We start from the raw sequence: 12,612 nt of genomic DNA on the forward strand, positions 1-12,612 counted from the left end.
ACAACAACAACAACAACAACAACAACAACAACTACAACAACAACAATACGATAATAATGGTCATAATAATCTCTTAAGTAATTAACACCTATCTAAAGGAAGATACAAGTACATATATAAAAAGGGATAATTTGTGTAACTCTTTCTTGTAGAATAATGTACATCTTAGGTTTAAACGACTAAATAAAATGACATTTCACAACGATAGCTGACTTTTTTGATAACCTGCTGTAAATACTGCCCACCGTACGGAGCAGCTGTGTCACATGACCGTGTCCCTTTGAAGCTGCGAAGGGACACTAGGAAGTAAAAAAAATGACTTTGTTTTGGAGTTCGACCCTTTTCCAAAACGATTGCTTTATTAACTTTTTTGTGCTTACTATAAAAACAACGGAGAAAAAAAAAGAAACTAAATGTTTCATTACTTTGAAAGGACTTGTGGGGAGTTGTGTTCATATTTCATCTTCCGTCTCTATGGTAACCATAGTACTGTATCAGAGTGGTTAGCGTGGGTGCATCGCTTGTACATTGACCACCAGTTACTCCATAGATCTTGTGAAACGGTCACTAACATGAGAGGTCTCGCTGCCTGAAAGATGCTGGCACCTTATCACTTATCCACTAACACACACTCTCCTGGAAGAGAAGGTGATGTTTTCTTCATGTGAATTCTGCTTTTTTTGTTTTGTTTTTTTTGTTGTTGTTTTTTTTTGTCTGACCGTTTTGTCAGTTATGAAACCGATGTTATATACTGGCCAATTCAGAGGGTTGAAGGACAGGGCAACATTCCACAGTGGTAAATTTCAGCCGGTAGACGGAAACCTCGACGCCATTTTCAATACTCGACGAAACAAAACACACAGACCATCGTAGTTATGTGGTTCTGAGAAACGTGAATCTAATTCTGCCACATTGATGACATGGAAAAGTTTCAGCAAACATCAAAGACAACAAAGCTCACTTGACAACGACAGCTTAATTTTCACTTCAGCAAAAAACTAAAATGTGAAAATGCCCACCTCATTATATTCCAAACAGCTGACTATGAAGACATGGCGTTGGACTGTCCTAGATCCCACCTGGGTTTGTTACCTGTCTTTCAATGCCTCGTAAAATGACAGGCTCGAGCAGATTAGCCATGCTAGCCAACGAGGAGCTTCTCTCCCAAGTGTGATTTTGTGGAAGCAATACTTCCGTCCAACACACCCGACATGCACTCATTTGTGTTCAACTTAAAATCAGAGCGCTGCGTCTTCCGGACCAGAACTTAACAAAACCTAACGATACAGAAATGTACAAACAACAGCTATTTTTTATGATGATAATCCGAGGGAAATTATGGGGTGTTTAGTCAAGTACTTATTTATTCAGATGTGTATGTACCCCGCGGTCTTGGGGTCTCGGGGCGTTGACCTGCAAATCGCCCCGCAATTATAGAGGGGAGGGGCGGTGAAATCCAAGACCAGAAAAATAAGCATTCGACGAGAAACATATATGATATAAATTATGACAGAAAATCTTTAAAAAAAGACGAATCTTCTGAGCCGAATCTTTGAGGTACCCTGTAGTGAGAATCATGCCAGTAGTTTTAGATGTACTCAGCATCAGTAAATCAATTACCTGTATATTTTTGTGATGTGTATCATACAGTGTGCTCCAACGATATGTCCATTTGTGTAAATGTATTTATTTTACATTGTATATATTGTTCAATGCAAAAAGAGAGCCCTATGATTCTGTGATAACTAGCATCAGTTCACATGTGTTCCTCCAGTTATGCCTTTCAGGTAGAGCAATATTAAACCATGCTTCCAGTTTTGACCTCTTTCTCTCTACCGCGTGCTTCTTTGGCATCACACACACACACACACATTCACTCACACACACACACATGCACACAAACACGCACACACTCACTCACACACACACACGGACACACACGCACACAAACACGCACACACTCACTCACACACACACACGGACACACACGCACACAAACACGCACACACTCACTCACACACACACACACATCCATCCAGACACATGCTATCACTGGTGTGTGGGGGTGATCACGGGTGTGTGGTGTGTGGGGGTGATTACGGGTGTGTGGTGTGTGGGGGTGATCACGGGTGTGTGGGGGTGATCACGGGTGTGTGGGGGTGATTATGGTAGTGTGGGGGTGATCACGGGTGTGTGGGGGTGATCACGGGTGTGTGGGGGTGATTAAGGGTGTGTGGGGGTGATTATGGGTGTGTGGGGGTGATTAAGGGTGTGTGGGGGTGATTAAGGGTGTGTGGGGGTGATCATGGTAGTGTGGGGGTGATCACGGGTGTGTGGGGGTGATTAAGGGTGTGTGGGGGTGATCATGGGTGTGTGGGGGTGATCATGGGTGTGTGGGGGTGATTAAGGGTGTGTGGGGGTGATTATGGGTGTGTGGGGGGGATCACGGGTGTGTGGGGGTGAATATGGGTGTGTGGGGGTGATTATGGGTGTGTGGGGGTGATTACGGGTGTGTGGGGGTGATCACGGGTGTATGGGGGTGATTATGGGTGTGTGGGGGTGATTAAGGGTGTGTGGGGGTGATTACGGGTGTGTGGGGGTGATCACGGGTGTGTGGGGGTGATTACGGGTGTGTGGGGGTGATTACGGGTGTGTGGGGGTGATTACGGTAGTGTGGGGGTGATTATGGGTGTGTGGGGGTGATTAAGGGTGTGTGGGGGTGATTACGGGTGTGTGGGGGTGATTACGGGTGTGTGGGGGTGATTACGGGTGTGTGGGGGTGATTACGGGTGTGTGGGGGTGATTAAGGGTGTGTGGGGGTGATTACGGGTGTGTGGGGGTGATCACGGGTGTGTGGGGGTGATTACAGGTGTGTGGGGGTGATCACGGTTGCAGGCAGCGCACGCACAGGAACATAAATATGCACCAATACCCTCTATCTTCCTCCCTACTGTCTCTCCTCCCTCTCTCCCTCCTCCCTCTCTCTCTCATCCCTCTCTCTCTCATCCCTCTCTCCCTCCTCCCTCTCTCCCTCTCCTCCCTCTCCCTCTATCCCTCCTCCCTCTCCCTCTCCTCCCTCTCTCCCTCCTCCCTCTCTCCCTCATCCCTCTCTCCCTCCTCCCTCTCCCTCTTCTCCCTCTCTCCCTCCTCCCTCTCTCCCTCTCCCTCTCCCTCTCTCTCATCCCTCTCTCCCTCCTCTCTCCCTCCTCCCTCTCTCCCTCCCCCCTCTCTCTCTCATCCCTCTCTCCCTCTCCCTCTCCCCCTCCTCCCTGTCTCCCTCTCTCCCTCTCTCCCTCCTCTCTCTCTCCCTCCTCCCTCTCCTCCCTCTCCCTCCTCCCTGTCTCCCTCTCTCCCCCTCCCCCTCTGATGGGAGGAGATGAGGAGGTCCTCCATGCTCCCACAAGCACAAGGCTGTAATGTGGCCAGATATTTAATGTTCTGGAGCCGAAGCGTTTAAACCTTTCAAACAGAGAGCCCTGACCTGGAGGCAAATATTTTTCAACCAGATGACATCAGACGATATTAGCCAGCCGGAGCCCAATGGCGGAAAGAAGATCTTTTTTTTTCCCCCTTTCATTATTTGTGCCTCTGCCGCCCCTACATACGTTTTACTCTCCCGACTTCGGAGTTCATTTATTTTATTTTATCTTTATACCATTGATTCATTATTATGATACAATAAAAGCTAGTTGAGCATTGCAGCAGCTAAGGACAGTTATCGTTAACCTTGTGGAACGCTGAGAGAGACCCTCAGCATCTCCTCAGCATCACTAATAGCTGCTTTAACTCTACCTCCTCCACGGTGCCTCCTCTCTCTCTCTCCTCTCTCTCTCTCTCTCCTCTCTCTCTCTCCTCTCCTCTCTCCTCTCTATCTTTAACTCTACCTCCTCCACCCTGCCTCCTCTCTCTCTCTCTCTCTCTATCTCTCTCTCTACCTCCTCCACCGTGCCTCCCCCTCTCTCTCCTCTCTCTCTCCTCTCCCCTCTCTCCTCTCTCCTCTCTCTCTCTCCTCCACCGTGCCTTCCCCCTCTCTCTCTCTCCTCTCTCTCCTCTCTCTCCTCTCTCTCCTCTCTCTCCTCTCTCTCTTTAACTCTACCTCCTCCACCGTGCCTCCCCTCTCTCTCTCTCTCCTCTCTCTCTCCTCTCTCTCTCCTCTCTCTCTCCTCTCTCTCTTTAACTCTACCTCCTCCACCATGCCTCCCCCCTCTCTCTCTCTCTCCTCTCTCTCTTTCTTTCTCACTCCGTCTTCCTCCCCCCTCTCCCCTCTCTCTCTCTCTCTCCTCTCTCTCTCTCTTTCTCACTGTCTTCCTCCCCCCTCTCTCTCTCTCTCTCCTCTCTCTCCTCTCTCTCTTTCTCACTCCGTCTCCCCCCCCTCTCTCTCTCTCCTCTCTCTCCTCTCTCTCTTTCTCACTCCGTCTCCCCCCCCTCTCTCTCTCTCCTCTTTCTCCTCTCTCTTTCTCACTCCGTCTCCCCTCTCTCTCTCTCCTCCCTCCTAACACCAGAGCTGAGTGGCGGTCGGCATCCAGACGTTCCCCCAGGAGCCGGGGAGAGAGATGGATGGACGAGGCGATGCGCTGGTGAGAAAGTGGCCCCCCCGTGGGGGCCGGTTTCGTCGGAGACCCTATTTTTCAGATCGCCCCGCCTTCCGAATTTCGCGAGGTGTCGTCGGAAGTGTCACATGATGATTGCGGGCGCCGAGGTGTGTGTAAAACCCAGGACCGCCCTCTTCGCTATTCTTCTCTGGCCTATAAAGAGGGATGTGGCGTCTTACATCAAAACATGGCGCACATGTGAGTCGACCGCAAAAAACGGAACCGTTAAACCAGCTTCCTTGTGTCCGATTCCGGTGACTGGTATCTCCACAGCGCACCATCCCGCGGTCTCTCCACTGAGTACCATTCCCACTGCTTCTGCGGTGCCTTCATCCATCTTTTCAAATGTACACAAAGGAGATGAATAAATAAATAAGACAATATATAGATACATACATGCAGACAGTTAACCCTGAATCTCTATTGGTATATATAGTAAATTCTTGATTATTTTGATTATACATGGTGTGTCTCTCTTTTTTGTTATGGCCAAGAGCCAGGTCGCAACACAGGAAAACCAGGGGAGAGTGGAAAGAGAGAAAGAATCCATGAGTCATGCTATATATCCACATGACTTAGGTTATTGGTTTAAGTAAATTTAGCTTAATCTAGTTATTCCCTCACACATCTCTACACTACAGCCTAACGCGTTTACAGGGCAGTATTGAATCAACATGCACGTTCTAAAGTGGAGAAGCCATTTTCAAGCCGGCTCCTGATTGGGCGGAGAGAGTGTGGATGTGATTTCCTGCTCCCTGTGGTGCCAGAGAGGTCAGATCTCCACGGGCGCCATATCTGTTTTGGGCGCCGTGACCTGTAAGGTGCTAATGTGCGCGGCTTCACACCGAGGGCGTTTTTGTCACAGGGTTTTCGGGCGGTCTCCTCCCCCCCAGTATCAACGCTGGGCCGTCCCCTGGGCTTCACAGGACGGACGACACACACACACACACACACACACACACACACACGGTGGTAATGGCCTTTCACAGCCACCCCCATTCCCCTGACACACACACACACACACACACTCTAGAAGAGGAAAAATAATCATTCTTGAGATATAGGACTGTATCGGGTGGTGGCCATGCATTCATGTGCAAGTAGCGAGTGTGTGTGTGTGTGTGTGTGTGTGTGTGTGTGTATGCCTTTTTAATTAAATCTCTATCCTTCCTTCATCCCTACATCATTCCCATCTTCCTCCCCTCCTCTCCCTCTGTCACCCCTCCATCTCTGCCCCTCCTCTCTACCTCCCATCTTTATTTCCTTCATCCCTCCATCTCTGGCCCTCCTCTTTACCTCCTGTCTTTATTTCCTTCATCCCTCCATCTCTGCGAGGTCTAATGGTTTCGCCGTCGGCAAGCGAAGAGCCTCCTGCAATTCAGCCTCTTAACTCTGACATGTTAACTAGTGGATCACTCACCGTTAATTAATGGTCTTTGGCCTCCATCTCTCCCCCCCTCTCCATCTCTCCCCTCCCCCCCCCTCCCCCCCTCTCTCTCCATGTCTCCCCCCCTCTCTCTCCATCTCTCCCCCCCACCCCCCTCCCCCCCTCTCCCTCTCTCCCCCATCTCCCCCCTTTCTCTCCATCTCTCTCCCCTCTCTCTCCATCTCTCCCCCCTCTCCCCCCTCTCTCTCCATCTCTCCCCCCTCTCCCCCCTCTCTCTCCATCTCTCCCCCCTCCCCCACTCTCTCTCCATCTCTCCCCCCTCCCCCACTCTCTCTCCATCTCTCCCCCCTCTCCCCCCCTCTCTCCATCTCTCCCCCCTCCCCCCCTCTCTCCCCCCTCTCTCACCCCTCTCCCCCCCCTCTCTCTCCATCTCTCCCCTCTCTCTCTCCATCCCTCCCCCCCTCTCCCCCTCTCCCCCCCCTCTCTCCATCTCTCCCCCTTCCCCCCCTCTCTCCCCCCTCTCTCACCCCTCCCCCCCCTCTCTCTCCATCTCTCCCCTCTCTCTCTCCATCTCTCCCCCCTCTCCCCCTCTCCCCCCTCTCTCCCCCCTCTCCCCCCTCTCTCTCCATCTCTCCCCCCTCTCTCTCCATCTCTCCCCATATATGTACACCCCCCCCTCTCCCCCCTCTCTCTCCATATATGTACACCTCACCCCCTCCCCCTCTCTCTCTCTCTGCCAGGTGTAAAGTGAACCTCTCTCTCTCCCTCTCTCTGCCAGGTGTAAAGTGACAGGACGTCCATCGGGGGCTAGCGTTAGCGAGCGTAAGAGGGTCACCCGCTAGCATTTATTTGCACTTAAATGTTTTACTTCCCCTTCCATGATGGGCCATTAATTTAGTTAGTGCACTTTTATAAATAGTTGGGTGTGTCATTCTGTAGTGAATTAGTAGCACTTCCACACTCTCACCAGGGGAACCATAGAGCGTCCCACACCAGCACTGACCACCTCTCTCCTCACCTCCTTCTCTCTCCATCACTCTCTCTCTCTCTCTCTCTCTCTCTCTACTACACATGGCTCAGGACAGGAGCATCTGCTAAATGGCTCCAATGTAAATTGTAATTGTAAGACCGTCCTTTTTATAACGTTTCATTATAATCACAGCAGCTCCGAGCCATTTCCCTACAGCTACACTCACGCCGGCCGTGGAAACACGGCCGTGGAAATATTGTACCGTACGATAATAAAATACTAATGTCTGAAATGACTGGCAGTATAGCCCCGAGGAAAACTGGGAAGGACGAGAATGGACACATTACAGACACACACTGCACATTAAGCATCTGCTGAATGATGATCCTCGAAGACAGATTAGAACGCTGACGCAATCTGGTCACCGGGAGCACTGTGGGACACAGGATGTGACATCACCGGGAGGAAGTAAGCGGAGGATGAAGGGGTTTATGTGCTCTGTTAATGTTTATTAGGGATGAGTGTTTTTTTGGGGACAGTGAGCGCGGCGTTGAGCGGAACATGGCTCCTGCACGAACGGGTCTGAGGGACAGAGGAGGGGAGGGGGAGGAGGAGGAGGAGGAGGGGAGGAGGGGAGAGGGGGAGAGGAGGTACGTGGGGGGGAGAAGGAGAGAAAGGGGGAGAGCAGGGGAGCCAATTCAAAGGCTTTTCATTTCCCTCTCTTATGAACCGTGGAGAAGATAATGCTATTATGAACACTTCAACTCCCCATCCTCTCATCCCTGCACACAGATACACAGACAGACAGACAGACAGACAGACAGGTAGAGAGGTAGACAGACAGACAGACAGACAGACAGACAGACAGACAGACAGACAGACAGACAGACAGACAGACACACAGACAGACAGGTAGAGAGGCAGACTGACAGACAGACAGGTAGAAAGGTAGACACACAGACAGACAAATCGACACACAGAAAGACAGGTAAAGAGGTATACAGACAGACAGACAGACAGACAGACAGACAGACAGACAGATAGGTAGAGAGGTACTGTAGACAGACAGACAGACAGACAGACAGGTAGAGAGGTAGACAGACAGACAGACACACAGACAGACAGGTAGACAGGTAGAGAGGCAGGCAGACAGACAGACAGACAGACAGACAGACAGGCAGACAGACAGACAGGTAGACAGACAGGTAGAGAGGCAGACAGACAGGCAGACAGACAGACAGACAGGCAGACAGACAGACAGACTGGGGGTTGGGGGGTGTAGGAGATGACAAGCAGCCAAATCATAACCTGTTTAATTCAGTTCAACACTATACGGCACCAAATAAAATAGATATGGCAGTATTTATTATTTCCATAAGCCTTAATGTCGTGTTTTGATATTTTACAAAAATTGAGGGCATCAATTTGTTCCACTTTTCTTAATCAGGATCCTGCAAGTGATGGTTATACATATTCATGCTCTCTTAGAAAGATGGGAAGGGATGTGTTGCATTAGGACTACATTACAATATTAGCGTAATGCTATTGCATATAGGCAAACACAATTTAGCAGTGTATTAGTCATACGTGAGACTATGTGATTAAATTTTGAAGATGTGATCATATGAATCCGATGATTCTGCTGAAAACATGAACTGTGGAAATTTCCCAGACTTTGTTTGTGATGCGAGATCCGTCTATTCTAGGGGATGCTGTTTTGAGGGGGGGGGGGGGGGGGGGTCATTGTTCTACACATGTAAAATATATAGACCCAAATATATACCCATATATAGACCCAAATATATACCCATATATAGACCCAAATATATATAGACCCAAAGACTAGGAGGATGTAAGGAAAGGAGAGAAGGAGGTAAAGATGGGAGGATGTAAGGAAAGGAGAGGAGGTAAAGATGGGAGGATGTAAGGAAAGGAGAGAAGGAGGTAAAGATAGGAGGATGTAAGGAAAGGAGAGAAGGAGACTAGGAGGATGTAAGGAAAGGAGAGAAGGATACTTGGAGGATGTAAGGAAAGGAGAGAAGGAGACTAGGAGCATGTAAGGAAAGGAAAGAAGGAGACTAGGAGGATGTAAGAGATGGAGATGAAGTAGGCCTTGAGATCAGATAAAGGTATAGTAGCTATGTTATAGTAAAGCCCTCCCTCCCTCCACGTCTATCCTGTCCTTCCTACCTTCCTAGCCTCCCCCCCTATCCCTCACTCCTTCCCTCTCTCTTTCTCTTTCCCTCCTTCCCTATCTTGCCCCCCTCCTCCCATCCCTCCCCCCAGGCTGATCCCCCTAGCCGCCTCCTCCTCCTCTAGCCTAACTCTGCGCGGTATTGATTATTAGGCAAGTGCAGTAATCTTCTTTAGGTCATTAGGAGCACTTAATTAAATCGTAGTTAGTCTGTCTGTGTTCGCCAAAGCAATTGCAGCTGTTCAAACGCGATTAGCTGATAACAAACTTGTCTGGAAATATAAGGCGCATTTTCGGATGTGTTTACATAATTGGAACGCGTAAGACGTTGCCGGTGCTGTCACTCCCGCTTTCCGTAGTTCACCGCGGGGGAGAAGACGCAGGATTTTCTCTCTGCGTTACCAAGGCTACTGAAGATGCCACTGCCCTAGGCCTGAAGAGTTGGAAAGTGAAGATAGTATTGTTGTCCTGATAGGGATTATGTCTCCAGTATCCTAAATGGTATGGTAGTAGGGGTGAAAATTGTGTTGCCTAAACACACACACACACACACACACACACACACACACACACACACACACACACACACACGCACACACACACCTTTTTGTTGAAATGGATGTAGGCCTATTAATACCATGAATTACAGTAGGGCCTACCTCTTCTATTTTATCCAATTCTATTCTACTGTAGCCTACTTCATTCTATTCTTCTCTACTATATTATATTATATTACATCTCTAGAGGGAAGGGCTGTGTCTATAGATATATACATCTCTACTAGGCCTTATTCAAGAATGCAGTGGATTTACCATATCAAATCATAAACCTCAAGTCTTTGATCTTTCTTTCTCTTTAATATCCTTATGATACAACATGTCAACACACGACATCGGCCTACTTCGACATGTGGGTTATTTTACGTTTGTGTTTTCCTTTTAACCCTTTTAACCCTGAAAATACAGTGACAACATTTCAAATATTAATTGGATTTTCCCTATAATACTAGAAAGCACAGTTTCTCAGCTTTCAGCAAGTGTTGGAGTGAGGAATTTTTTTGATTTGTTAGATTTAAAAAAAATATATTATTATATATTTGTTAGATTTTTTTAAAATGTTGCCGGTGACGTGGTCGTATTAAAAGGGTTAACTAGAAATAATGCACAAAATACCCACAAAAACAATGCATACCTGAATGAATACACAAAACTGTCCAGCCCCGGGTTGCCTAGCGACCACAGCAAGCGTTCCCCGTCTGCGCCACGAGAGCCACTTGTTGTCCAGGCGCGCTCGCGCAGGGGGGTAATAGAATCCCTGTCATCTTCGCGAGGCACAGAGAGGGTAATTACACGGACTAGGCGGCAATGCTGTCAGTCTTTGAGCACTGAGATGTGTTTGAACGACTGATTTTCAAGACATTTTTTCGTCCTTCATATCGACTCATTCATTCTTTATTGACACAGGGATTCATACTCTGCACGCGCTCAAGTTCCACGCCGCTACTTTGTTTCATGTGGTCTCGAGCGCTCGCCAGATGGCTGCGCGCGCTAATCTGCTGTGCGCGAGGACGCGTCTGAGAGAGGCCGTTGACTGTCTGAGGTAATCTGCTGTGCGCGAGGAGAGGCCGTTGAGAAACTGAGGTAATCTGCTGTGCGCGAGGAGAGGCCGTTGACTGTCTGAGGTAATCTGCTCTGCGCGAGGACGCGTCTGAGAAAAGGCCGTTGACTGTCTGAGGTAAATGTTCCGTTGGTCATCTGTTTCACCAAATACATCTATTTCAGCGTGTTAAACGGTGTGAATATAGTAGGATATGGTCAAAATATGTGAATTATGTCCACTTTATAGACAGAGAAGGCTAAAAAGATATAGAGGTAGGCCTAAAGTAGCCTAATGTACCGGTTTAGACGGTGAAGGCAGTGAGAGGTAAACCAGTCTGGCCCAACGGCTAAATAATGATGTGAGCTTTGCATAATTTGTGTTACCAAATAGTAGCCTTTTTTTATCTCTCACCACCCAAACTCTACACATGGCTTGTTTTGTTCTGTAGGCCTAGCTTCTATGGGAGGTGGTCGTATTGAAATTAGGCTTTGCCTAAGCCTCAATCTTCCCCCCGAAAAGGTCTGGAAATTATTGGGAATCCCTGGATATGGTGGCAAAATCACATGTTTAGTTCAATTCTGAATGGAGCAGAAAAAGAAATGTAGCACATCATCCCAGCTTTTCTTCCCATCAAACCCAACATGACAGCCTGCATGACATTTACCCCCTTCCTTCTCTCTCTCTCTCTCTCTCTCTCTCTCTCTCTCTCTCTCTCTCTCTCTCTCTCTCTCTCCTTCTCTCTCTCCCCCTCTTTCGCTCTCCTCTCCTGCTTCACCCCCTCCAGGTCGGTGCCGTGTTGAAATCCTAGCCATCATGCGCAGGCTTTGGCCCTACCTGAGTGTGTGTGTGTGTGTGTCAGACCTGCGACTGACTGAGTGTGTGTGTGTGTGTCAGACATGCGAGTGAGTGTGTGTGTGTGTGTCAGACTGCTAAGCTGAGCGGTCTTACTCAAGGCACTGGCCTGTAAAATGTCACCTCCCGAACCATGACTGCCATCACTTATTCAGCGAGCCCGCTTCCAGAACTTTCTGGGCCGACCGGGCCGAGCCGGACCGGGGGGGAGACGCCGGAGGGGGGAGGAGGATGGGGGAGAGGGGTCAGAGGGGTGAGACGGGGAAGGAGGGAGGGAGGGAGAAGAGGAATAGGTGAAAGAGGCACCGGTGAGGAGAGGAGTCGTGGCGGCGAGGGAAGGTTGATGAGAGACGGAGAGGAGGAGAGAGGAGGGAGGGGAGCGGCCGGCCTGCTCGGAAAAAGAGAGAGAGAGGGAAGAAGAGAGGAGCGAGGGATGAGAAAGGAGAGAGGAGGAGGTGGCCCCTGGCTCTGCGTCGTGGTGCTCCTCCTCTCCATGCCCCGCCCCGCGGCCCCCCAGGGCAGCTTCCCCCGTCTGGAGAACCTCGCCGCCCACAAGCCCGCCTACACCCGGCCGCCCGGCGCCACCTGCGGCGTGCCCGAACGCTCCGCCTACTGCCTCCCCCCGGCATCCCCCCCGGACCCCCTCCTCCCCTGCGCCCAGGCCTTCTGCGTCCAGGACTGCCCCTACCGCGCCGCGACCCCGCCCCACGCCCCCCTGCTCCTCCCCGCCCACAGGGGCCCCTGCGTGACGGCCGACGGACGGGACCCTCGCCCCGGGGCAGGGCCGGGGTCTGGGAGCCTGATATTCAGGGATGTCCAGGGGGGATGCGTGGCCTCTTCCCCTGCTCAGAACCTGGGGCCCCTCGGGGACCTCACCCTGGCAGTTTGGATCAAGCCGCAGGCTCCTGGAGAGATGTGAGTATATTCGGGGGTTTTTTAACGTTCGAGAGAGACAGGAAATGTGGGAGAGAGAGAGAGAGGAGGACATGCAGCACAGGACCCGAGCCGGGAATCGAAC

This window comes from Borostomias antarcticus (assembly GCF_949987555.1).
Source record: "Borostomias antarcticus genome assembly, contig: scaffold_226, whole genome shotgun sequence".
NCBI classification, from domain to species: Eukaryota; Metazoa; Chordata; class Actinopteri; order Stomiiformes; family Stomiidae; genus Borostomias; species Borostomias antarcticus.